Source organism: Python bivittatus, unplaced genomic scaffold, assembly GCF_059951505.1.
Source record: "Python bivittatus isolate LINGU-HERP-01145 unplaced genomic scaffold, Pbiv_v1 ctg000480_np1212, whole genome shotgun sequence".
In the NCBI taxonomy this organism is placed as follows: Eukaryota; Metazoa; Chordata; class Lepidosauria; order Squamata; family Pythonidae; genus Python; species Python bivittatus.
The window spans coordinates 94,381,022-94,405,593 of NW_028277075.1; the positions used below are offsets into that span (position 1 = coordinate 94,381,022).

The following is a 24,572-nucleotide window of genomic DNA, read 5'->3' on the forward strand; positions in this document are numbered from 1 at the left end:
ACCTAGAATACAAATTCGTCTCACCATTCTTAGAAGTGCGTGAGGGCAGCTGTCGCGTAAGTTCGTTTTACTGCTGGTACAAATGGTGTAAACTGGTTAATCGGTTTAATAAATTTTTTTGGGAGTTTTAAAATTAAGTTCGAATGCCAAAACATGCTCATCGCCCCTCTACCGCCCAAAACATGCCCACCGCCCCCCTACCGCCCAAAACAAGTTCACTGCCCCTCAGCATCCTCCCACCGCCCCCTGGGGGGCGGTACCGCCCCCATTGAGAACCAATGCTGTAGGTGGCTAACAATGTTAAAAGAAAACATAAAAACAGCACACATAGAAACAGCAGCCAGGGTATTACTTAAGAGTGCCAGGCACTGTTTCTTTCTGGATATAGGGAGTCCCCGGGTTAAGAATGCCCGGGTTACAAACAACCCAGAGTTAAGAACAGAGCCTACTGTAGCAAAATTCGAGTTAAATACACAATGTTTTGAATTAATTACACAATACTACTTATACAGTATTATACAATAATACCGTTCTGGCTTACATACAAATTCGACTTAAGGACAGACCTTGGGAACCGAAGTCGTTCTTAAACTTGGAATTACCTGTATATGTGTGTGTGTGGGTGTGTGTGTCTGTATATCTATCTACAGACATACATGTTTTTTACTGATGTAGCTGTGAGCCACCCAGAGTTATGGTATATAAGATGGGCGGCCATATAAGCTTTCTAAATAAATAAACGTTTACTCCACAGGCAAGCTCTGTGAAACCTAACACCAGATGACACTGGGAAGGAAGCAAAGGAATATTGTTTTCCTTCGGGGGTTAACAACATCTTTCTCAGGAGACCTGCAGATATTCCCGTAATCAGGGTAAATTTTCTCTGGATACAATTTTCCCATTAGCAGCATTTGAGATATGCTTTTTGATTCTGTGTTCAGAGATTGCATTGTCTGCTTGAAGAATTATATTACTAAAACAAAAGCAAAACAAAGCAAAGGAGTGCACTGACCCTTACTCATGCTCAGTTTTTACACAGTAGGAGCTCGTTCTTGGCCGAGGGTCTTCTAATCTGAAGATTCTGCTATGGGGACTCATGCAGTGCAACTGGATAGTGAAGCCCTGCTTAACCGTGACTAAAAGATGGCTAACATACAGCTTGTGGCTACTGAACAGCCAACCTTACCTATTCAATTGTTTGCTGGCTGAATCTGCTTGATTATCAGATGCTCTCTTTTTTTTTAAATGAATTTTTATTGAAGATTTTTTTACACAGGAGAAACAATACACATTTAAAGAAAAAAAAAGGAAAGGAAAGTGATAAGTGAATAAGGAATAAGACATAAGAAATAAACGTGAAAAGGCAGAAAAGGAAAAGAAAAGAAAAGAAAAAAGCAATATAAAAGAGCGGCTTCTAATTTTCTTTACAGCATTTATATTTTATCTTCTGTCTCTGTAGTTATATTGTGGCTCCCTTCTTTCCATAGTCTACCCTTTCTAATCATCAAACCCATAAATCACAAGTTCATTTTTTTCTGTTTTCAGCAAAAAGTCCATACAGGGTTTCCAGTTGATAACAAAGGTAGTTATTGTTTTTTCTCTAATCAAACAAGTCAATTTTGCTATCTCTGCAATTCTGTCATCTTCACCAACTATTCCATCTCCCTTTGCCTGCTGTTTCTTTTTTATAAAATACTTCTTGTGCTGAGATCCAGAAAGGTGTTTTTGGGCACAGCCTGGGTTTGTATCTATTCCATATTCTCAGTATGGCACTTCCAACATAACGATTTTTAAAATCTACATTAACCTTAACTTTATTGTACCATAAAAAACCACGCCATCCAAATCTCAGGTCATGCCCTTTTAATTCTAAAATTCTCTTATTTCTCCATAACACCCATTCTTTCATCCAAACCAAATAGCAGGCTGCAAAGTACCATTTCAGATCAGGCAGTCCCAGTCCCCCTCGCTCCTTTGCATCTTGAAGAATGTTAAATTTAACTCTTGATTTTCCCCAATTATCAGATACTCTCCACCATGTGCCACTCAAGGATTGGGAGGAATCCAGGGTTGATTCCAAAGAGTACTCTAGCAACTAAAAATGGTGCCCAAGAGGAGATTTAAGAAATTCCTGCACTGTTGTACTTATTTACCCTATGATAAAATAGATGTCTTCACTCAGAAAGCTCCAGGTTTAATCTCTGGTTTATTGTATATTTATTTATTAGCTGGCTTATAAGAAAAAGTTAATAACCAGTGAATGAAATTTTAAACAAATAAGCAATCAGGGCCATCTGCAAGGAAGGGCTGAACCATAATCACTTAATTCCAGCTTTCATTTTTTTAAAAAAGCTTTTTAAAGTTCTTAGCTCTTTCTAGAAGATACAAAGCAAAACCCTAGTAGTAGTCCATCTTCTCTCCACTGTGTAAGAAAAGACTGTTCCTATTTTTCTGTGATTTTAGCCATTAAAGGGACAGCCCTAATACTGATTAACATCTGGTCTGGAGAAATATTTTTTATGCATTCGCCTTGGTGGAAAGAGACTACTGCCTCTTAAAAACATTCAGATAGCTGGGCTTTTGGTGTAGCTGCAATTGAGCAGTTGTGTATCTACTAAAAAACAAAACAAACAAAAATGGGAGGAAAAGGGGGAGTTTTTACTATTATTAACTCAGTTATTTTTCAAAATGGTGAATTTTCATGACTTTCAAAAATTTAAAAATGCATGCCAAAAAGTCCAGCATTTTTAAAAACACACATACATTTCTATACATTGCCAAAAAGAAAAAAAAAGAAAAAAAAGGTATAATGACTGAGACACTATGAGATATACCAGCCCTGCAAAATATTGTTATTTTCATTTGGCAGAGAAGCAAGTATGGTATATGAGAACCATGCAGAGCAGTAGAGTGTTTCTCAGCCACTCTGGTCTGGGTTATTTTGAGGGGAGGGAAAAATATGGTGGGGAAAAGGTAAAGTTGAATGTAAAAGCAGTCCCCTCCAGTAGCCCACATTCAGATAAGCAGAAATCAGCACCAGACAAACAATCAGGCAGAAAACAATACAGGTGGTCCTTACTTGCCAACTGCAATTGGGATGGGCAACTCTGTCACTAAGCAATATGGTCATTAAGTGAAATGTCACATGACCATGCCTGACTTACGACATCTGTTCTGCTGCAGTTGTTAAGTGAATCAGTTCTGCTGTGGGTCATTAAGCACAACATCATGTGACTGCAAATTGCAACTTCCTGCTGACTTTCCCATTGACTTTGCTTGTCAGAAGCTGGCTGTGAAGCTCTCAAATGGTGATCATGTGACTGCGGGATGCTGAGACCATTGTAAATGCATCCTGGTTGCCAAGTGCCCGAATCACAATCACGTGACTGTGGGGATACTGCAACAGCTGTAAGTTCAAGGACTGGCTGTAAACCTACTTTTCAGTGCCCTTGTAACATTGAGTGGTTGCTGAATGAGGCTATCAGTAAGTGAGGACTGCCTGTACTCTAATGAAGAAACCACCAAGGAGAAAACTACACCCCTACCAACAATGGCAAGACAAACAACTGCATATAAACAGGCAGCGAACCCCACACTCACCAGCACTGATGATGTTACCTAGTCAGATAATGAAACATCTGCAAGCAAACGACCAAGCTCAGAGAGCACCAGGGACTCTACAGTTCAGCCTTGAGCTACAGATATTCTATCCTGCTGTAAAAGCAAGGCAATTGATGATATTTTATAAGGACTTGAGGGGTTTCTAATGTGTGTACGGGTGTACACACACATACACATATGCAGCATTAAGGTAGACTGCAAATTCTCTAACATCTTAAGTAATACTTTCCCTTTCTCTTAGAAGCAAGCCTCAGTGCTGGATAAATTGGGAATGTGCTGGTCCTGCTCAGAAATTAGTGTTTTCTTAGGTGCTGCAAGAACTCTGTTGTGAAGATGCCTAAAATCTTGAGTGCTATCCAGAAAGTCTGGACAGGGCTGTAAGATAGACAGAAAGACATTACAGAGTGAAAAAAAACAAGGACTAGTGTGCACGCATTTATGCATGTATTAGATTTATAGTCTGTTTTTAAAAAGTTTTTTCCCCTAGATTCATGTCCTACCTTTTTTTCCCCAAAAGGCAAGATAGAATGTAATTCCAAAATAGTGATCAAGGGACATAAGAATTCCTTGATCTACCCTTTGACTGACCAGAAGCATTTCTCTATATGTATTGTCGAAGGCTTTCACGGCCGGCATACAATGGCTGGTGTGGGTCTTCCGGGCTGTGTGGCCGTGTTCTTGAAGTTTTGTTTCCTAACGTTTCGCCAGCACCTGTGACCGGCATCTTCAGAGTGCAGGAGCACAGACAGGAGCAGTTCTCTCTGTGCCCAGGGTGATGTGACCCTTTTTTGTGGGTATTTATAGAGATCTGAGGGGGAGGGGGATTGGGGATGTGTGTGGGGGGTTGAGTTACTGAGTGGCTGCTTGTTTTGGTGTCAGCATCTGTGTGTATCTTCCTGGGGATTAGGCAGGGTTTTTCTTCTATTGAATTGTTAATGAGGGGCTGCTGGGGGTGATTAGGAAGTTCATTGTGTGAACTGTTCACATGCCCTGGTGGTTGAGCTGAGTTTGTTGACCTTTTGCAGGCTGTATTTTTCAGGATTGGTAGCCAGGTTTTGTTGATTTTTAGACTCTCCTCTTTTTTATTGAAACTGTGCTGGTGTTTGTGAATCTCAATGGCTTCCCGGTATAGCCTGGTATAGTGGCTGTTGGTGTTGTTCAGTATCTCTGTGTTTTCAAATAGGATTTTGAAATCAACCACCAACAGCCACTATACCAGGCTATACCGGGAAGCCATTGAGATTCACAAACACCAGCACAGTTTCAATAAAAAAGAGGAGAGTCTAAAAATCAACAAAACCTGGCTACCAATCCTGAAAAATACAGCCTGCAAAAGGTCAACAAACTCAGCTCAACCACCAGGGCATGTGAACAGTTCACACAATGAACTTCCTAATCACCCCCAGCAGCCCCTCATTAACAATTCAATAGAAGAAAAACCCTGCCTAATCCCCAGGAAGATACACACAGATGCTGACACCAAAACAAGCAGCCACTCAGTAACTCAACCCCCCACACACATCCCCAATCCCCCTCCCCCCCCTCAGATCTCTATAAATACCCACAAAAAAGGGTCACATCACCCTGGGCACAGAGAGAACTGCTCCTGTCTGTGCTCCTGCACTCTGAAGATGCCGGTCACAGGTGCTGGCGAAACGTTAGGAAACAAAACTTCAAGAACACGGCCACACAGCCCGGAAGACCCACACCAGCCATTTCTCTATAGTCTATATTAAGTAACAATTTGTTATTTGTCATCTAGTCCATGATTAACTGTTTCAGGATTTGACAATCTCTCTTAAGATTTCAATTGTTCAAGAGTTTAGCCATAGACAGAAAAGTTTCACCATAGGGGTGAGAGGAAGATGAAGACCTAATGTACCAATTTCTCAAGGCCAGGCCACTCACTTATTTAAAATGCCAAAAATAAATCACGGTTCTGTTCTCTCCACAAAACCTGCAGTCCCAGGGGCAAACATATAGTTCTGGAGAGCATTTGTACAAGGTAACATTCAATTAATGCAAAAGTTTTATTATGTTAAGTGATATACAGTATATATGTATGTATGTATGTAAAAAACCTGGCTGATCAACAGTTCAAAAATAAAATAAGCTTCCAACCTAATTCTCCCTATTCTACTCCAAAAAATACACAACACAAACTCTACTGCTAGAGCTTTAGAGAGTGCTCACCAGATAAAGGGAAGGACCTTATCTTGGTGGAAAAGTCCCAGATTTCCAGGTGGAGCTAGGAAAAGCTCTGGGGAGCTTCAGCCAGACAAGGGTTATGCAAGTCTCCAAAGAGGCAATTTGCTTCTACAAGGCTTGAGTGAAGTAATCCTCAAATCTGGTTTGCAAAAAAGGCCCCTTGCTTTTAAAAGTGAACCAAAAAGTGAGGCTTGCTTTGCTTTGCCTACTCCAGCTACCTCCTTCACAGATACAACAGCTGGAAGAGACTTCTCTGCCTCCCTGTGCAGAAGCTTCTTCCAACTCTTAAAGTTCTGGAGGCAAATTGTGTTGCCTCTTCACTTCAGTGATGGTAAAAATAAAAAAGTAATAGTAAACAAACAAATGATCTAGCACAGAACTCCAGAGGCAGAGAATAAACCCATTAGCTAAGTCAGGCTTACAACAAGATGTAAAAGCTCTGGGAAAATCATCTCTTTTTCAGTTGGTGCTGCAGAGATCACCTGAGCATCTCTTAGGGAGAAGACAAGCCACTGCTTAACTGAGAAGACTTCCCAAGGAGCCACCCTAGTTTCAAAGGATCCAGTATGGGTGGTTGGACAGCTCCGAGCAGCTCCCTTTCAAAGAAGCTCCCTCTGTACCATTTATGGTTGACCATTCAGGTGCGCCATCATTTGAGGTAGAAGTTCCAGCCTCTAAACGTTTTTGTGCATCAGGTTTTAATACCAGTCTTTATGTGACAGACATAAGTGAGAGCTAGAAAGCACAATAAAAGTCTTTTTGGAGAAAAAAATGTGGCACTGACCTACTGTGAATTCTCCCCTTGCAGAGGCTCTGGAGCAAGAAGTGGCTGCCTCAGTGGCCTTCTCCTGAGGGAATAGAAAGTCTTGTGTCCTGTCTTGTTTGGGTAAATATTGTTCTGAAAGTTCCTCGGTCTATAAAAATTACAATGATGTAATATGAGACTGTATTATCAGAGGCAGTTTTATTCCCCAAGTCTAATAAAATGGTGGTAGACAACAGGAGATTATGAAATGCCCTTTGAAAACAAGATATTAAGTAGAGAAGACATGTGTCCGAGAAACTGTGTGGTTTTAGAAAATGTGTTCAAATTAGCTGGAGAAGGATGGAGGAAAAGGAAAGAAAAGTATAACAGATTGTAGAGTCCCTCCTCTGCAAAGACTGAAGCTGCAGCTGATCTGTGAGAAAATATGGCTGAGCTAAAATTCTCATTAGCTAGGGAAAAAAGGAAGAAAGTTTTTCTTTGTTGTTTGTATCATGATCTCAAATGCAAGACCAGAAGCAGCAAGATAAATGAGGAAGGGACTGATGAAGGGTGTGGGTTGCATGCTGGAGTTGGAGCACCACAAGATCCCATCAGAGGAAAAAAAAAACAAAAACATAACTTACTCAGTAAGCATTTTGTGGAATAGACTGTTTCCTTCCCTGTTTCTTCTTCAGTGCTGAGACAGGGGATTGTCAATGTTGTTACCAGCATTTGCAATATGAATGTCATCATCCCAGATTTTACTGTGTTCTCTCTCTCTCTCTCAATCTTTTTCTCTTTCTCAGTGTAGTTCAAAATTACCACAAAAAAAAAAAAAAAAAAAATACACCACACATCAGCTCTTTCAAAATGTGAGATACTCACTGTGGCCATATATACAGTAGATAGAAAAAACAGCAGATGTACAAAGTGTTAAATTATTACCTATGGAAACAAAGTTAGATTTATGTCTTCCCATTGACCAGCAGTGTGAGGAGGAGAACAGGAAGTTTTGTTATACTAAATCAGATAGCTGGTCAGCCTGAACCAGTTATCAACAGCACCCTCTCCAATCCAAGAATCTGCTGAATCACATCTTCCATTACCCCTAGGTAGCAAGGGATTCTTGGTACAACACAAACAAAGCATGAAACATTGGTGAAAACTGGTCTAAGGGCAGGTTGAGCCATGGCAACTGGACTTCTTTTCTTGGACAAGTAGCAAAATGCCTCTAACCAAAAAGAAAAGAAGTCCAGTTGCCATAACTCAACCTCCAAACAATTCCACCTGGATGACAGAATCTTCATCAACATACAGTCTAAGGGCACTTCCACAGGAGGATTCTGCACTGGTCCAAAAAGGTTCTCTGCACTGGACTTCTGGGTTCTCATCATGCCAGCAGTACTGGAGAGCTGATGTGGTTTGAGCTACAGTGTTTAAAACTGCTGCAAATTGGTTTAAGAGGGAGAGGAAGATAAGATGATGGACCTCTGTTTCCCTCTTGGAGGGAACCCTTGCCTCACCTTTCTCTTGATTACTGAGCTTCAGGTCTTGTAGGGGAAATGCAAGACTGAGGGCTTTATAGCCTTTCCTCAGCAGCCCAGAAACATGAGCAGATACGAAACTGATAATTATTTTTCTCAGTTTCCCTTTCAGCACAAGAGACAAGATGTCAGGTAACTATTCTGTTTTCTGTCTTCTCTTTTCATTTTGTGTGAAGCCAGCAAAAAAAAAAAAAAAAAAAAAGCTTTCATTAGTGTAGGATCTGCACCAGTTCAGGGAGGGACAGAGATGTTTGCTCCTTGTTCTCAGCATTTCAAAGTAGCAGAAGAAACAACAATCATAGATTTCCCACAGACTGATTCTACTTGTTTGGGAACTGAAAACAAAATGAAGCAAAAAAACTGCAACATATTAAACTTGTATGCCACCCAACTCCCAACACTCCGGGCAGCTCACAACAATCAAACAAAGAAATTACAATAAAATCAATAAAAGATAAAAGATAAATGGTGGGATGGAAGAACTCCAAAGTGAATGATCGTGGCTGTCTGGATTTTTAGACATCCCCAAACCTTGGCAGAAAAGGTTGAGACTGAACCTAAAACCTTCTGCATATGACTTCCTAACAATTACTGAAATAAGTTTAAACACTTGAAGATAACTTGCAAGTAAATCCATCAATTTCAAAGCAACCAAGATGGTGGCAATTTAGAGATAGCTCCTGATAAGAGAATCAACCTACCAACTGTACCTGTCATTCATAGCATGTTAAAAATGGGGGGGGGGATCACAACAAAATAAAAATAAAGTTCTAATCCAGTATTTAGGTGCAAATGTGACATTTTCAGAGCATCACATAGATGAAGCCTCTTATTTGTTGTAAGGAAAAGTCTAGGCCCAAACTGGAGATGGGGAACCATGATTTTAGTCAACAAGTCTAAATACTCGCTTTGCAATAGGCACTGAGATTTTACAGCTACCTGTTGTTTTTACCACTAGAAGAAAGTTTAAATATTGGAAATTTTTATCACCAGAATCAGTCTGACCCAGCTGAGATTGATAATCTCAGTTTGGTGATCCTCTGTGGAATACTCTTGTACACTAAGATGCTCCAGCCATAAGTAGTTTTGGCATGGCTTAGAACATAAAGGAAGTCCTTTCCTATGAAATTGAGGGCTTGGGGCACCTCCCGCTAATTGCAGCAAAAACATTCCCTGATAACTTTTTTTTATGTTATGTTCTCATGTCCTTACCTTCATCTCATTGCTAGTCCACAGCTGAGGCAATTTAAAGTTGTTTTAGCTGTTCCAGTTTTAAAGTAGTTTTTTCCCTCTTCTCCCCAGACAATTAGCACACTTCACTGATGGTGACACATCTCTTGAGAGAACACTAGTCCCATATTGCACAGAAAGTCGATTTAAACTGGGAAAGAGAACCTGCTTCTCATTCTACCACCACTGAGCATCTTATGGGTTTCCCCTGTTTACCCCACAAGTGGGTTTGCATGGCTGTGCTTTTTGCTGTTTTTATTTTGCCTACAACATTCCAGCTCCGTGGCCATCTGTGGGCTATAGGCGGGTGCTACTGCTCATAAAGACAGAACTGAACTTGCTGCCAGCGTGGCCAGTCCCTTGCAGCTCTAGTCTAGAATGGAGCTTGCTTGTTCTTCATCCTTTCCCTCCTGGGCTAGATCTGTGCCAGTTCAGAAATAGCCTGGCACACAGGGCACAGGCACAGAGTTTGCAGCTGTGACTTGAAAGGCAGTTGGATGAGTGCCAACACTCACCCCACTCTGCCCCCACCTTAGGTTACGGAGATCTATTGGTGGCTGTTTTCCTGCCCCCAGACAACACAAAACTGGGGGAATCCACTGATTGCTTTAACTTGTCCTACCTTAAAGGAATTTCCCTGTTACTGTGACAGAAGAGGGCTGTTGGGACAATAACTTTTATGCTGGCCTGCACTTCTGCTGGCTCAGGAACTGGGACAGCCCTTTAACACAGCCATTGGGCCATGCCTGGAATTAATCAGCTGCTTTGTGAGTAAAGGGCTGAGGTGTGGTGGGCGGAGGGGACATTCTGCTGATCATTGCCAAAGCAATGCACTCTGTGATCAAAAACCTTTGAGGACGTAACTGCAACATCTTGTAAATGAAGCCTACTGAGAATACTGAAAAGGTGGGGAGAGAATAATGACTTGTGCAAAGAAGTCAGGGCTAAAGTGGGCCTCAGCTGTTACAGCTTGGATCCTCCTCTGGGGTGGGGCAATAGGAGATAGCATCAGATCAGAAAGATGAGGAAGAGATTGGTTATCAGTGTAGGTGGACTCAACTCAGCTGGTTCCCTTTGAAGGATCTATGCACAACAACATGGTTAATGTGGGAACAGTCTTTCAGAAACTGAGCTGTGGTTCATGCACTGCTGGATAGATGCAACCAGCTGCCTGTGAATGTTGGATGCAAAGCATCAACATTATTGGCAGTTTCTTTGCAAAGAGTACAAGAGAATATTTTGTAATCAGTATCTTCTGAAAAGTTATAAGATGCTCTATGGTGAGGGAACTGTGGCCGTCCACAGGAGATGTTGGCTTCCAACTCCCATTATCCTGACCATGAAGCCTCATCTTCTTGACCATCATAGCTAGCTGAGGTTGTTTGCTAGTGGGGTCTGGAAATGTTTAGAGTGTTGTGAAAGTCATAAAAAATGGCACCTGTGGGGAATGTCTTTTCATAAAATGGTTGCAGGATAGGCAAAATCAGTCACAAAATATCTATTTCACAAAATGGTAAACCAGTGAAGGTGACAGGGAAGTAACTGAATGCAAGAAAAACGTTGGATCTGAATCCTAAAAACACAAGCCCATTTCTTTGGGCTCTTTGTTTTCTACTCCAGCAGAAACCCATTTCATAGGAAATAAACCAGGTGAGACTAAAGAAAAGTAATTTGCACAAAAACCTGAATACCACATCAAGTAGATTCTGTGCTCCAAAGACTTTTGAGATTTTAGTCCATTCTTCAGCTTCATCAACAATGCTGGCCATGGGATCATGGATGGATTCCCCTGCTTTTTCTGCCCTCATACCTGTGCTGGAAAAGCAGGTGCCAGCCATGTTCCCTTCTGTAGGCAGGGTTTTGAGGACATGTGGTTTCCATTTGTATGCCTTTTCCATGAGTTAGCTTCCTCAGAGTTTGAAACTAATGAACTTGTCTGTCCCAGCTGGTGCTTCCAGTGACCTCCCCAGAAATAAACAGGGATCTATCAAAAACAAGTCTTGTCAGACTAACTGAATCTAATTTTTTGATCTGGTCACTTCCTTAGTAGATCATGGGAATGCTATTTACATATGTAGTTTGATTTCAGCAAAGTGTTTGACAGTGTGCCCCATGGTGTTCTAATTAGCAAGCTAGTAATTGTAGGTACTGTAGATAGCCTTGCAACTAAATGGAAATATAGCTGGTTTGAAAACCATATCAGATGGTTTTCATCCTCATCAAACTTTAGAGAGATATAAAGGAGGGTGCTATAAATCTTGGCCCCTATACTCTTCAACAGTTTTGTTAATGACTTGGATGATGAATTACAGAAAATTGGGTGGGATAAGTAATACTCTAGCAGAAAGAAATAAAATGCATATACATAATTAGGGTGAAAAAATGTTTATGTATTACAGACGAAAGAAAAGTTGGCTTGGTGACAATACTTGTGATAAATATGGTTTCTAAATCATAGGAAGCAGTTGTTCCATTTTATTCAAGGTGGTCAGAGCCCACCTTGAGCATTGTACCCATTTCTAGGAAGGATTCAGACAATCTGGAACAGATTCTAAAAACAGGGACCACAAAGAAGATCAAGGGACTAGAAACTAATCATATAAAAAGAATGTTTAGTCCGGGAGGGAAAACTGAGGGGGAATATTATGGCACAGCACTCTTCAAGTATGTGAAAGGATTTCACAAGAAAAAGATCAAGCCCTATTTTCTACCACACTAGAGTCCAGGACACAGAATAATAAATTTAAATTACAGGAGGGCAGAATCCACTTGAATATGTAAAATAACAGAGCAGCTGAATAGCACAACTGGTGGGCTCCCCCTCACTGAATATGCTCAAGACGAAGCTAGGTAACCATCTGTGAGGGGTACTTTAATTTAGATTGCTGTTCTAAGGAAGGGGGTTGAACTTGGTTTCTTAAATGTTTTCTTCCAACTCTGCAATTTATGATTAATTATGCCTATATTTTATCATTTTTTCACAGGAATTCAGAATAAAATACTTTATTCCACCTCCAATTCCTATGTTATACTCAGAACATCTTTGTGAGATAAATTAGGCCAAGAGAAATACTACTTAGAGTGGACTAAAATAAACTGAGAGACATCACATGTAGCATGTTGCATGGGTGAATGTGGGGTTGAGGATCTGTCCCTTCCCAACACACCAAGAAACTGGTACCATCTTAGTATCCCTTTTCAGGCTCACAAAGAAAATGAAAGTGTGCCATGTGGATGGATTATCATAACTGGGTAGCAAGGATTGAAGCATCATGAAAGTTTTGTGCAGAGGCTATGATCTAACCTTATAAGTTTCCATTACACTTCATCATTTTGTGAATTTTCTTTTTTTTTCATTCCAAGAAGCTCAAGACAATGATCTTATTCCCTTTTAATCTTTACAAAGTTGCTCAAGTCTCAGGTCTTCCTAGTCCCAATCAAACACTATAACCACTAACAGAAATATGCAAATATGCAGAAATGGAAAGCTAGCTATTTGGTATATAACTCCTAAAAAATCTAGGCTCTGCCCTGGACACCCCAATACGTACTTTGGTTAGAAAACTTGAATATGCAGTAGAGATCATAGCAGTTCAGTTTTCATCTTTTAGTATCAGTGTTGTGGTGTATGATGCAAGGAAAAGGTAGAAAAATATTCTGCATAAAAAGGAAGGGAACTGTGTAAAAAAAAGTTCAAATAAAATATATTTTTTTCTGTAAATATACTGGATTTCTTGTCTCTTAAAGCTAATCCTTTAAATTGAGTTGAATGTATTTACTGAAATAGGAAGGAAAAGAGACAAAAAGGTATACAGTACTTTAATTTACTAGACAAAAGAAAGTTTTACTTTTTTTTTTTTTAACTCTCTTTGCATACGCCACTTATAATATAAATTTCAGGTTAGCAGTTCTAACTTCATGAAATAAGTGTCTAAATATACCAAGGTTGTAGCAGAGGAGAAATCTCTAGTGGCAGTGCACCTTTGATAGTTTAATAAAACTTTAAACAGAATTTTGAATGTTTCATTTTTAAATTAGTTTTTACCACCTGTGCATTTGTATGTATCTATGCGGGGGAGGCTATTTGTGTATGTATCTTAGATGGAATGTTGATACATAGATCTTGCAAGCCATATGGCCAAACAATGCCAGTTTACATCATCTGAAGTATATACTCTCATGGATAGGATTTCCTCTTCCCTTACAAAAGGGAAAACATAGCAATATGCTTGAAAAATGAACACCTGAGTTGGCTGACTGATTATATAAAGCAAACATATTTTAAGAGCCAATTTCCTGAAACATCTGCTGGATTTTAAAAGCTCTTCATCTTTATCAAGTAAAGGTGAGTTGAAAACGTGTTGGGTGGTATCACATTGAGGAAATCAGTTGTGATTTTCTGGGGTTTTTTTGGTTTTGTTTTTTTGTGGAGGGGAGGAAATTTTACAAATCTTCCTTTTGATTTCCTTTTTTAAAGCAGTTTTGTTGCTATGACAAATACATATATTTAACAATTACAAAGCCAGGGATGAAGAAACCACACATTCCTTACTATTGGTCAGGGGAGGAAAGGGGTGGGGCTTTAATTGTACCGTTGCATCCCCATCTTGATTTTTTTCACTCACGCACACTCTGTGGACACTCCTGCTATTGGTCATTCTGGATGGGGCTACTGGGAATCTTAGTCCAGCAAATCTGGATGGCCACAGCCTCCTGCTGATTGTCCGAGAGCGAGAGGCTAAATGCAGAGAGACGACGAGGATAAAGGCCATGTCATGTTTTAAAAATTCCATATTTCTTCTGAAAAGGATAGCTAAAATAGACTTCCATTGTTGAAGAAAGTTGGTTTTGGTTTGCTTTGCTTTTCCAGCAAGAGCTGATTTGTGTGCTTCTATTTATTTTAAGCTTTCTGATGCAATCTGAATAGGGGTAGTTGTGCAACGAGTGTTTTCATTTCCTTCCCATCATTCCTGATGACCATTGGATTATATGTACTTTATTGACTTTGTTCTTTAGAAAGACCAAATAGATTGGCAGTTTGAGGAGCTACTATACTATATGATCCAACATAAAATTAATAAATTAATACAAAACCTGCTGCCTGTTTTTAATAATAGACAATTTACGTTCCTCCAAATGTTCCTGAATTTCATCTCCCAGCAGTTCCGTGCTCAGTGCTGAGGATGGTGGGAGCTGTAGTTCACCATTATCTGGAGAGCCACAAGTTACCAACTCTTGCATATAGAATTAAATATCTAGCATACACATACACACACCCCACTGATCATTACAGGATTCATATTTCATTAAGCATCTACTAGATTGTATTGCTGTCTTTATAAAGACCCTGTTCACACAACATGCTTAACTAGCCAACCACTTATGCATCAAATCTCCTTACAAGTGATTCTGCACTACACACTCTCACTAACTTGGTCAAACATTATCAAAGATTCATGATTCTTCATTGGTAGGGAGGTAGCAAATGATGTGGACTGGGCACTGCAGCTAATTGGTCTTTAGGAAGTTTGTTTTCCCGCTGCCAGTCTTGTCCGTAAATTGGATGCTGGAGAATGTCTCAAGCTTTTCTGAGGTGAAAAGAAGGTTAGGTATGCAAAATAGATTGATTGACTGGGTTCTGGGTTCAGGTGTTTCCATAATAAGGCTGGTCAGGTGGAATTAACTCTGTGCACAACTGGGTCTGTTTTGATTAAATTTAATTCCTTTTTGATGTTCCCACACATTAATATTAATTGAGCCCAGTGCAATATGCTTTGCCTGAGAATGTAACCTGCAAACTGGTCTTTTGTTCTGTTCTATGGATAGAACTGCTGGTAGCGAGAGTTATCTACACATTCTTTAATCTGTATTTAGAAGCAAGGCTAATTCCTGTGCATGAAGAGCATCTTTGTAACCTTCTATTGGATTTGTATTTATGGGTTACCCCAAAAGAATAAAATAGGGTACTGTTAGAACCACAATATATGGAAGGCATTATTAAAGCCAAAGACTTGGATCAAATTGTATCCCTTCCATAAAGCACAATTGGATGACTTTAAGTGGGTCACTATTTGATAGCTTGTCCCTCCGAACAGGATTGTGATACAGCTAAAATGGTGGGAAGGGCTATGTTCGCTCATGGAGACGAACACATCAGCAAGTAATGTAATTCTGCAGTTGGACTGTAAAATGAGAAAACAAATTTTTCAGAAGCACTTGAGTCATTTTGTCATCCTGTAAAAATAAGCAGAATTCTTCCATGGAATTTTGTAATGATAAAACTTCTCTGTTTAAGCTCTGGCAGAGAAAAGCTAGCAGGAGTGGGTGGGATGGAACATGAACAGTCACACTCACACACATATACACACACTCACACCATCATTCACTTGAAACCCACAAACTACTGATCTGTATGTTAAGCTTATTGGCACAAGCAGGACAATTTTCCTGCATGACCTATTGGCTAAAAACAACACAAAATAGAAGTCAGATCACTTAAAGAGCTGCTGTTTAGTGAGTTAGAATGAATGAAGTCTTTCGTGAATCTGCGCTTGCACATTCATTGCTATTTCTGTTCTAGTCATACCCTGATTGCCCCAGGCAATCCTTTTGAGGACACTTGACCTGTCAGTCATATTTCAGAAACTACTGATATGGTACTTGCTGATTTAGTTTAGATTCCAAAGAGGCTAGCTGCTGGATTACAGACTAATGACCCATCTGATGCTAAAGGCAAAGGCTTAAAGTGCAGGAGTGAATGAAGCCTCTATGTTGTCTGTAGGGGAGAATTTATTATGTCATTAAATTTGATTCAATAAATTTTCTTTCTTTTCGATGCACTCCACCGAGGCAAAAAGAAAGAACAAGGAACAAACTTTATCCTGAACACGACAGTTTGTTTTTATTATTATTTTTTAATAATTCAGATAAATTATTCTGATAATGTAGAGATGCACAAACTGCGTACAGGCAAACTTTGGGGATATCCATAGGAATGAGAGGATGGGAAAACTGCGTGGCTGTGATTAAACCAGCTTAAACGTCTGTAGACTAGGCTTGTCTGAATATATCTTTTGGTTAGCAAATACAGAGGAAAGTACGCTTCTTTTGATGATCCTTTACGTATAGTTTCAAGGGAATCAACAGTGAAATACCTCAGAGGTGTAAAGATATTAGCAATAAGTTATAGACAGCACTCAAGAGCTAATATATGAGTCAAATGAGGATTCAGAGTTGGATCACAGAAGGAAATGCAAGTACATAAATGTAAAGGCGGCTACAATAAAAATGAGTACATTCAACATTTGGTGTTTTATCTGCCTGCATATGTCTCAGGGTTGTTTTACAGCAACAGATAGAGTGTTTATAAATAATAACAAATAGTTTTCAGAAAAATAATTTCATGATTTCTTGTTGCTGTGCATATATAGCTAATAACTATTACTTGGGGAATCAAATTTAAGCATTCCACGGCCAAGTGTGCCATTGTAACTGACATGAAGTTGGATGTCAAGAAGACTACATGACTCAGAAGCTAACAAGAACAATAAAACAGGATAAAATGAACACAAACATACAATAGATGTAGCAGATAAGACAACTCATCTGATAAAATCTATCTAATAAAACAAATATCTAATCAAAACAAGAGGTCTTTTTGCTATCTCATCAAGGCAAGAGAGGGTGCGACAAAACTTTGTGTAGTTTAGGTGTGGTAACCTAGAAGATCCTTTGCTTTATTCCCATCACAGCTGAAAGACTGAGAAGGGCCTTTCCATCAGATCTTATGACACAATCAAGTTAGAATGGAAACAGTCATTCTGTAATATCCTGGAGCTTTAAAACATTATTAGAATTTTGAATTGTGCTCAGAAATGAACAAGTGTCCAGTGTAGCTCTTGGAGGAAAGGTGTAAAATGATTTCCTAGGCAGTTACCCACCAATATTTTCACTGCTGCATTCTAAATCACTTGCAGTTTCTAAAGGAGTTCTATATAGAGTGCACTGTAACGATACAGATGTACATAAGGCATCACCTTGGCCAAGACTAGCTCTGTCAATAATACATGCAGTTTTCATATCAACCTAATTTGAACATCTTTAGTCATGGCTGTCATCTGACCATCCAGGTTAAATGTCTAGTCCAGAAGCACCACCCAACCATGTAGCTGATTGCTCAGTGTTTGTGTGTTTGAACAAAGAGGGTATCTATTCCTTCCAAAACAGGTCAGATTTCTGTTTCAGAGTCTCATTGTCTAGATTAAATCTCTTTCAACTAGGTCTTTTATTCTCTCTAGAGAACAGTTCAGAACATCAACAGTTTTCCTGGTAATGGGTGAAAAGGTGACAAAGAGCTGAATGCCACCCAACAATAACATACCATTACATAATCCCTGGACAATCTCCTGCCAGAGTTTCATACAGTTATTAATTATCATAAGACACTAGGTCAAATCCTGTGGAACACCATAGATCTGTGACCGAGGAGTTGAATAAAAGTTTCCCAGCATCTGATCCTTAAGGAAGCATTGTGAAATAATATTTTCTAAGTTCATCCCTACCAGATGGTCAAGAAGAATATCAAGACCAATGATACTGTGAACTGCTAAGAGGTTCTGCAGAATCAAGAAATATCTAATTCTTGGCAGAGGTAACTTGCCCTGGTGAGCTGTCTCAGTCCCAAAGCCAAATAAAACTTCATCTAGATAATTTTATCCATAAATCCATGGAACTCCAATGCTACCACATTTGCAAATACCTTCCTTCTCCTAACAGCAAATGATTATGCAGTGTGTTAGATGTGTTTAAACTCAAAGAATTCAACAGGATTAGATGTTGTAAAACAAGATGGGGTTGGATTGTGGCCACCATATTAAAAAAGATAGGAGATTTGGTATAATGAATCACATTTGAATATTTTAATGGTATAACCACAGTTAACAATATAGTGCTCCAAAACACACTGTTTCATTATAGGCCTAAAACAAACTTAGGGTAGGATATGGACTCATTTCCAATCATTGTAAGGCTCATCTTGTTGCTTTTGGGTTGGTTTTCTAATTAATCTCCTATGGTAATTGTATGTAATGGATACAATGGGGAAACTGAGAACCAGCTACGTTGTCTTGAGCATGTCAGAGAAAATAAGGGACATAAATGTGTTAAATCCATCCACAAATCAAACAAGCAGGAATAAGCTTCCTGCTGTGTTTGTCTACAGACCAGATACCAGCATCTTGTAATGCATATTTAGCAATGTTTTACAATTAATTTAATGGAAAATCCATTGAAAGGAAGAAAAAAGAAATACACATGAATCTGATGGAAAAGGATGTGGTTATGTTAGTTAGATTTCTGTTATCTGTTCTCTAATTGCCACTGAAATATATAAAGGTTGTTTGGAGCACAGATGCCAAAGGTTTGTTCCCATTTGTTTCTTCTGAGGTGGAAGCCATCTTCTCTAAATCATAAAGATCACTGTTAAAAATAATTCTGATTTATAGCCATAAATGGCTCAAGCATTCTTTTGAGGCTGGAAAAGACAAAGTTCACTTGGACTTCTACATAAAACAATTTCTCTATTGTGCTTTGGACTATTAAGGGACATTCCAGACTGCCTGCCAATTACGCCCTATTAGAGTGGTAGCAATTTTGTAGCATTCATGTGACAATCATACTTCATCTCAGACAAGCCATCACTACAGTAGCAGTACCACACTTAAAAATAACTGCTTCCACAAATCTGAACAGAAACATCCAAAATACTGATAACTTAAACTTGCCCATTCATGACTGATTTTGCTATCTAATTCCAGATGAACTTCCTGAGCTTAAAACCTGAACAAACTTTTCAGATTTCTTTCTTTTCACACTCTTCCGCTAGGCAGGACTCCCAAGAGATTTTTTGAAAATTTATTTGATTTAAAAGAATTGATAAGGGCATCCAACTCACTATTTGTGACTCTGGGAGGCATACATCAATTAAAAAAATAAACAAAATCAAGAATAAATAAAAAATAGATCAATATAACAAATCACAATAAACACATAACCAAGGCAGGGGATGACAAACCCTCACTTGCAGAATAGGTCATCTAACATCTAGCGTGTAAGAGAACAGCCAAGTCTTCACAGCTCTATGAAAGGCTAACAAGATCAAATTGTTTTTCAAAGAGCTAGCCACCAGTATGTGTCTCCTAAAGCCTTTAACTAACATAGGCTTTTTATGTAGACATTCTAAATCTACATTTGTCAGTTCAAGCAGAACAGACAGGACCATGGCAGCAGCAGGTTTTATTCCTGACCACCGTGTTTTTCTTGCATTTTGGGTTATACCAGTCCAGTGAAAATGAACCAGAGGTGGATTGGATTCTCCCTTCCTCCCTTTGTCTTCTATGCTCCTCAAATATGTTCCTAAGAATTGGGAAATCCTCCAGAACAAAATCCATACATAAAACAATCAGAACATTCTCTGCTATTAAGTTGACTGCAGGGTGGATGGAAATATTCACTTGGTCAACCCCAAGCATCTAAGGAATCACTTGCTTCCAGTGGGTGCTTCAGAGATTCCTGAGACTTCATTGAGCAGTTCTGCTGAGATCCAGTCACCAACTGGAATGTAAGAGCCTTGGATGTAATTGCATCTGAATGATCTTTCCCTGACTGCCAATCAATGGGAACTCCTTGGTTATCAAGGACCTCCAGGAAATGAAGTGGCAGAACAGATGCCTAGAGTGATGTTAGTGAAAGACAAAGGGTGAATCATACTGACATAGGTAAACACTCAGGTTCAAGCATATACCAGAGTAATATGAGTGGTGGAACATCAATATTTCTTTGCATTGATTGCACCTGTGACTGTTGTCCTGTGGCCTTCTTTACAATCACCTGAACCTTATGAGGGAAAGATGAACTGGAAAAAAGCATTAGCTGGGCCACAGTGATCAATTTTCATGATACCTGGAGGATAAAATTGCTCAGACATGCTTGGTTTTGAACACCAGAAGGACAAATGAGGTGATTGTGCTTACATCTTATGAGGTAATCTGAGATGAGCATGAAGAACCCTTTCCTTCCTGATTTGTGATAACCTCCAGGGAAGGAACTGGAGGCTGGATCAGGATGATAATCAATGCATCATTGAGAGAGAGGGTGGTTCCACCTGCTCTGAAGGAAGCAACAATATCCCTACCCCAGGAAGCCGTCAGTACCCTGGTTTGTATGTTCTTATAAGACTGCCTGGGCAGTTATGTGATAGATGGCACCCGGTGTTTACTTCCTAATTTGGCCACAATCATCCTGGACCACCTCCAAAGGTTGGGAATGGGAAGCAAGGTTTGGCTGTGAGTTAGGTGTCAGCAGTGTGTGAATGATACCCAGTTATATACCTTAACACTGGGCCAAGTACGGTACAGTACTTATCCCAATGCCTGGAGGCTATGAGGGTCTGCATGGAGAAGAATAGACTCAGGCTTAATCCCAGCAAGATGAAGTGATTGTGGGTAGAAATCTTCCAATTCCAGGGATACTCCATCTTTAGTTCTTGTACTTCTTTGCATTCATTTGTGTAGAAGTGGTTTGTAATTTGGGAGCCCAGTTAGACTTGCAGCTCTTGCTTGAAAAACCGGGAGCAGCTGTGGCAAAGAGGGCTTTTGCAGAGCTACATCTGGTGCAACAGTTATGACCATTCCTGGCTGGAAGCTTACAGTCACTCACTCTTTAGTCCTCTCCCTTTTGGATTATTGCAATGTGCTCTAAATGGCGCTATCCTTGAAGACCACCTGAAAGCTTCAGCTAGTCCAGGATGCAGCTGCTTGGGTACTGATGATAATGTCAACATTCTCCCATGCAATAACACTACTTTGAGAGCTGCATTGGTTATCAGTTTGTTTCTGGGCACAATTCAAAGTGCTGGCTGTTCCTTTAAAGCCCTCTGTGGCTCAGGACCTCAACTTCTATGAGACAATCATCTTCCTGTGGTTTCCGCCCATCCACTAAGATTGTGAAGGGTAGCTTCTTTCTAAGGGACTGTCACCTTTAGGGGTGAGGGAATTGAGGTGCCTTCTCATTTGCAGCACCTCATCTTTGGAAACTCTATTTTGTAGCTCCCATCCTGTAGTTTTAGGAAAACTGTTACAACCTGGCTTTTAAGAGAACCCTGGGAGTGGATCTGCTATAAGTAGTGAGCTCTCATCATGATGTTTTATTTGATGTTGGATTGTTCATCAGATACTGAAGTTCTTTTAGTTGTAAATTGTTAGGTTGTTTATTCTGATTATTTAACCTTTTTACTGTAAGAGGGGAATATGTGCCACTTAGAGTCCTTTTGGATTGGACAAGCATAAAAGCCTTTTGAATAAGTAAACAGAATAAACAATGTTATTGTAGGCAGTACATTCAAAAATCAAATACAGTGTTTTTCAGGGATTCAATTTGTGCACCTTCATCTGCCAGACATCAAGCACAAAACAGAGATGTACGTACAAATCTGCTTAGCATTTATGTTTTTAATGCTACTGCACCTTATATTGGGCAATAAAATGGCACTAGTTAAGACAGCTGAAGTTCACTGGTGAAAAAATACATATTAAGCAATATCTTCTGTCATCCTGACATCTGGATGAATATAGCATACTGCATTTTTTAAACCTTATTGTATATACATTCAGGTAGTTTTAGCATAAAATGTAGACAAGGGAAGCATGAATGGTGACATTCCTAATGTTTCAGTGTTTTCAAGTCTCTTTTTAACCAAAGAAACCTCATTAAAATGGCACTTCACATTTGAAATGTAGTAGATGATAATAATTGGGAGAACTGGGGTGATAAATGATAACAGGGATGTGAAAAGCAATAAAGACTTCATTTCCCCAAATTCAGAAATTGCTTTCAGTCAAGGTTTTCTCCAATCTTTCTGAGTTACAGGGATCATTCAAACTTTCAGAAACTTTTTCTATAATGAATGAGAAAAGGGCAGTTTCTCATGTTTGTGGCTACTTCAGAGTTACAAGCAAGCCAGATTCTGATACATAGAAGCTATTTGTTGAAGTGTCTCTTGGGGCCCTGCCTGTCTGCGGATTCTTAACAGATTTAAACAGACAGACTGAAGAAAAAGTACTACGAGAAATACTGTCCTCTGCAATAACTGGCATTTACATCCTTCAGAAGTTAGTAAAATGTAACTGAGAATATTGTCCTCTCAGCACAAGTCATGCTGTGAGTGTACTTGTGCAGCTAAATTCATATCTAATCAACTCTTGCATGTAAAACTATCACCCCTTTATTGAAAACAGAATTTGAGAACAAATATTTAGCTGTAGAAGAAGTGGAAAATTGAAACATGATGAATTAAAAAAAAAAAAAGTTGTCTGAGGTGAAAAAGCAATGCAGACTCAGGCTTTCCAAACTGCAATTCAGGAAGGTAGAGAAGCAGACCAAAGACAGGTTTCACTTCTACTTAATTTTGTGCTGAAATCTGTTTTTCAATTTCCTGAAAGTTTTCTTCCTCTACAAAAATGGCTTCTATTTTGCTATGTCATTTATTGCCATTTTAGCTCAGTTCTAGCTTGCACCGTTGCAGGATCTCTTTGGGTTTCCTTTATTAATGAGAAATTCCAGCTGCTGGTTTCACCAATCTGCTATCAGTCTAGCTACTTATGCTTCCTGATTATCCTATTAACAATTATCCAATGGAATAAGCATCCTATTGAATCTACTTGAAGCCCAGGAAGTCAAGGAGCCTGCAAAGCACTGAGAGACTTGTACAGTGAATGTTCCTGCACACTTCCGGGTCACTTTGTAACCAAGAAAGTGTAAGAACTATGTGTCTAGAGGTAATAATTTGATTGTGGCTTTGTAGAGCCTTTCCCTTGGCTTTAAAGAATGACTCGCTCTACGATGGCCACATCTGGGAAGTCTCTGATTGCCTTTCAGAAGAGGAGCAGAGGAATGGCAGCAGTGTAGAGATGCTGGTCTGAAAATCAGAGGGTTAAAGAGAAAGAAAAATAAATGTTAACTAGATTTGCCTTACTAATCAGGCTTCTCACTTTTCTGGCTCTTGCATGACCCTCTTGGGAGTTGTCATGTTACACAGTCTCCTTTGGCTGAAGGGTCTCAGTACTCTATAGTAAAGGAAAGATAGAATGCACCTTTTTAAGCCCATGGAGGTGCTCCACAATATTATATGATATATATTGTCTAAGAGTTGAATAATGACTGGGGGAAGGGGATAATCTAGAGATGATGCTTAATGTATTTCATTGCTGGCAGACTAAAAGCTCTGTGTCAGCCCTTCAAGGTAGACCAGACTAGGAAACCAAAATTATGAATGCTAATATTACTTTTAATATAAGGTTCCAGTAACAGAATCTTGCAAATCTGAAACCATTTCCTCCCTTTATCTTCAGGAGAACTAGGGAGGGTCCTGTCTGAGATGCTTTATCAAATTGCATTTCTGCCCCGGACTCAGATTCCTTTTATCTGATTGATGCTTTGGTTGTGGCTCTTCCTCCTATTCCTCAAGGTTATTCCTTCTTCTCATTATGCTCTGTAAATTGCTTCCCGTTTTCCAGTTATGCCACATACATCAAAAGGGAAATTTGTAACTTGTTTTAGGTGAGCAACAACTGCAAGTAACCTGGTGCATTAATGTCTTATATGTGTGGGTTATACCTCAATACTGGGAAATCTATGCTGATATTGTTGTGTATTGAGAACAAGTTAGGTGTAGTGGTTAAAGCATCAGACTAGAAACCGGGAGACCAGGAGTTCTAGTCCTGCCTTAGGCACAAAGCCATCTGGGTGACCTTGGGCCAGTCACATTCTCTCAGTCCTAGGAAGGAGGCAAGGGCAAACCACTTCTGAAATCTTGCCAAGAAAACTGCAGGGACTTGTCCAGGCAGTCGCCAGGAGTCAAAACTAACTCAAAGGTACAAAAAATAAAATAAAACAGTTGTATATTGGCTTGACCTTACTATTAGTTGTAGGCATGTAATGATTGGACTGCCATATAGGCCAAGTAAGTAAGGAAGTAACTTGTAAGTAAACTTGTATTTTTCTGCCATGTTAAGAAACAGAGGGAGGCAATGTGGTGTTGAAGCAGCATAATACTGTAGAGAATCAAGCCTCTTAATGTTGAAAGGAGTAAGAGGGAGAGAGAATGCCCAGATGCCATATTGCTGTTTCCTTCCTTAAATACCATAATACTTCTTGGCAGACATGAAACT

The 24,572-nt window shown here is 39.5% G+C and overlaps 1 long non-coding RNA gene across 2 annotated transcripts in view; it reads right to left on the reverse strand.

The window, feature by feature from the left end:
• The window catches only part of LOC112540442 (uncharacterized), a 46,107-nt gene that overhangs the window by 17,077 nt on the left and 4,458 nt on the right, over positions 1-24,572 (reverse strand). The window contains exons 1-2 of one of the 2 annotated variants that reach the window (XR_015796914.1): positions 7,219-8,287; positions 6,614-6,743 (exon numbers count right to left, since the gene is read on the reverse strand). The exons of the other annotated variant lie outside the window; for it this stretch is intronic. This is a non-coding gene — a long non-coding RNA (uncharacterized LOC112540442). Of the gene's footprint in view, positions 1-6,613; positions 6,744-7,218; positions 8,288-24,572 lie in introns of those variants that run through there. 2 annotated transcript variants of the gene reach the window in all.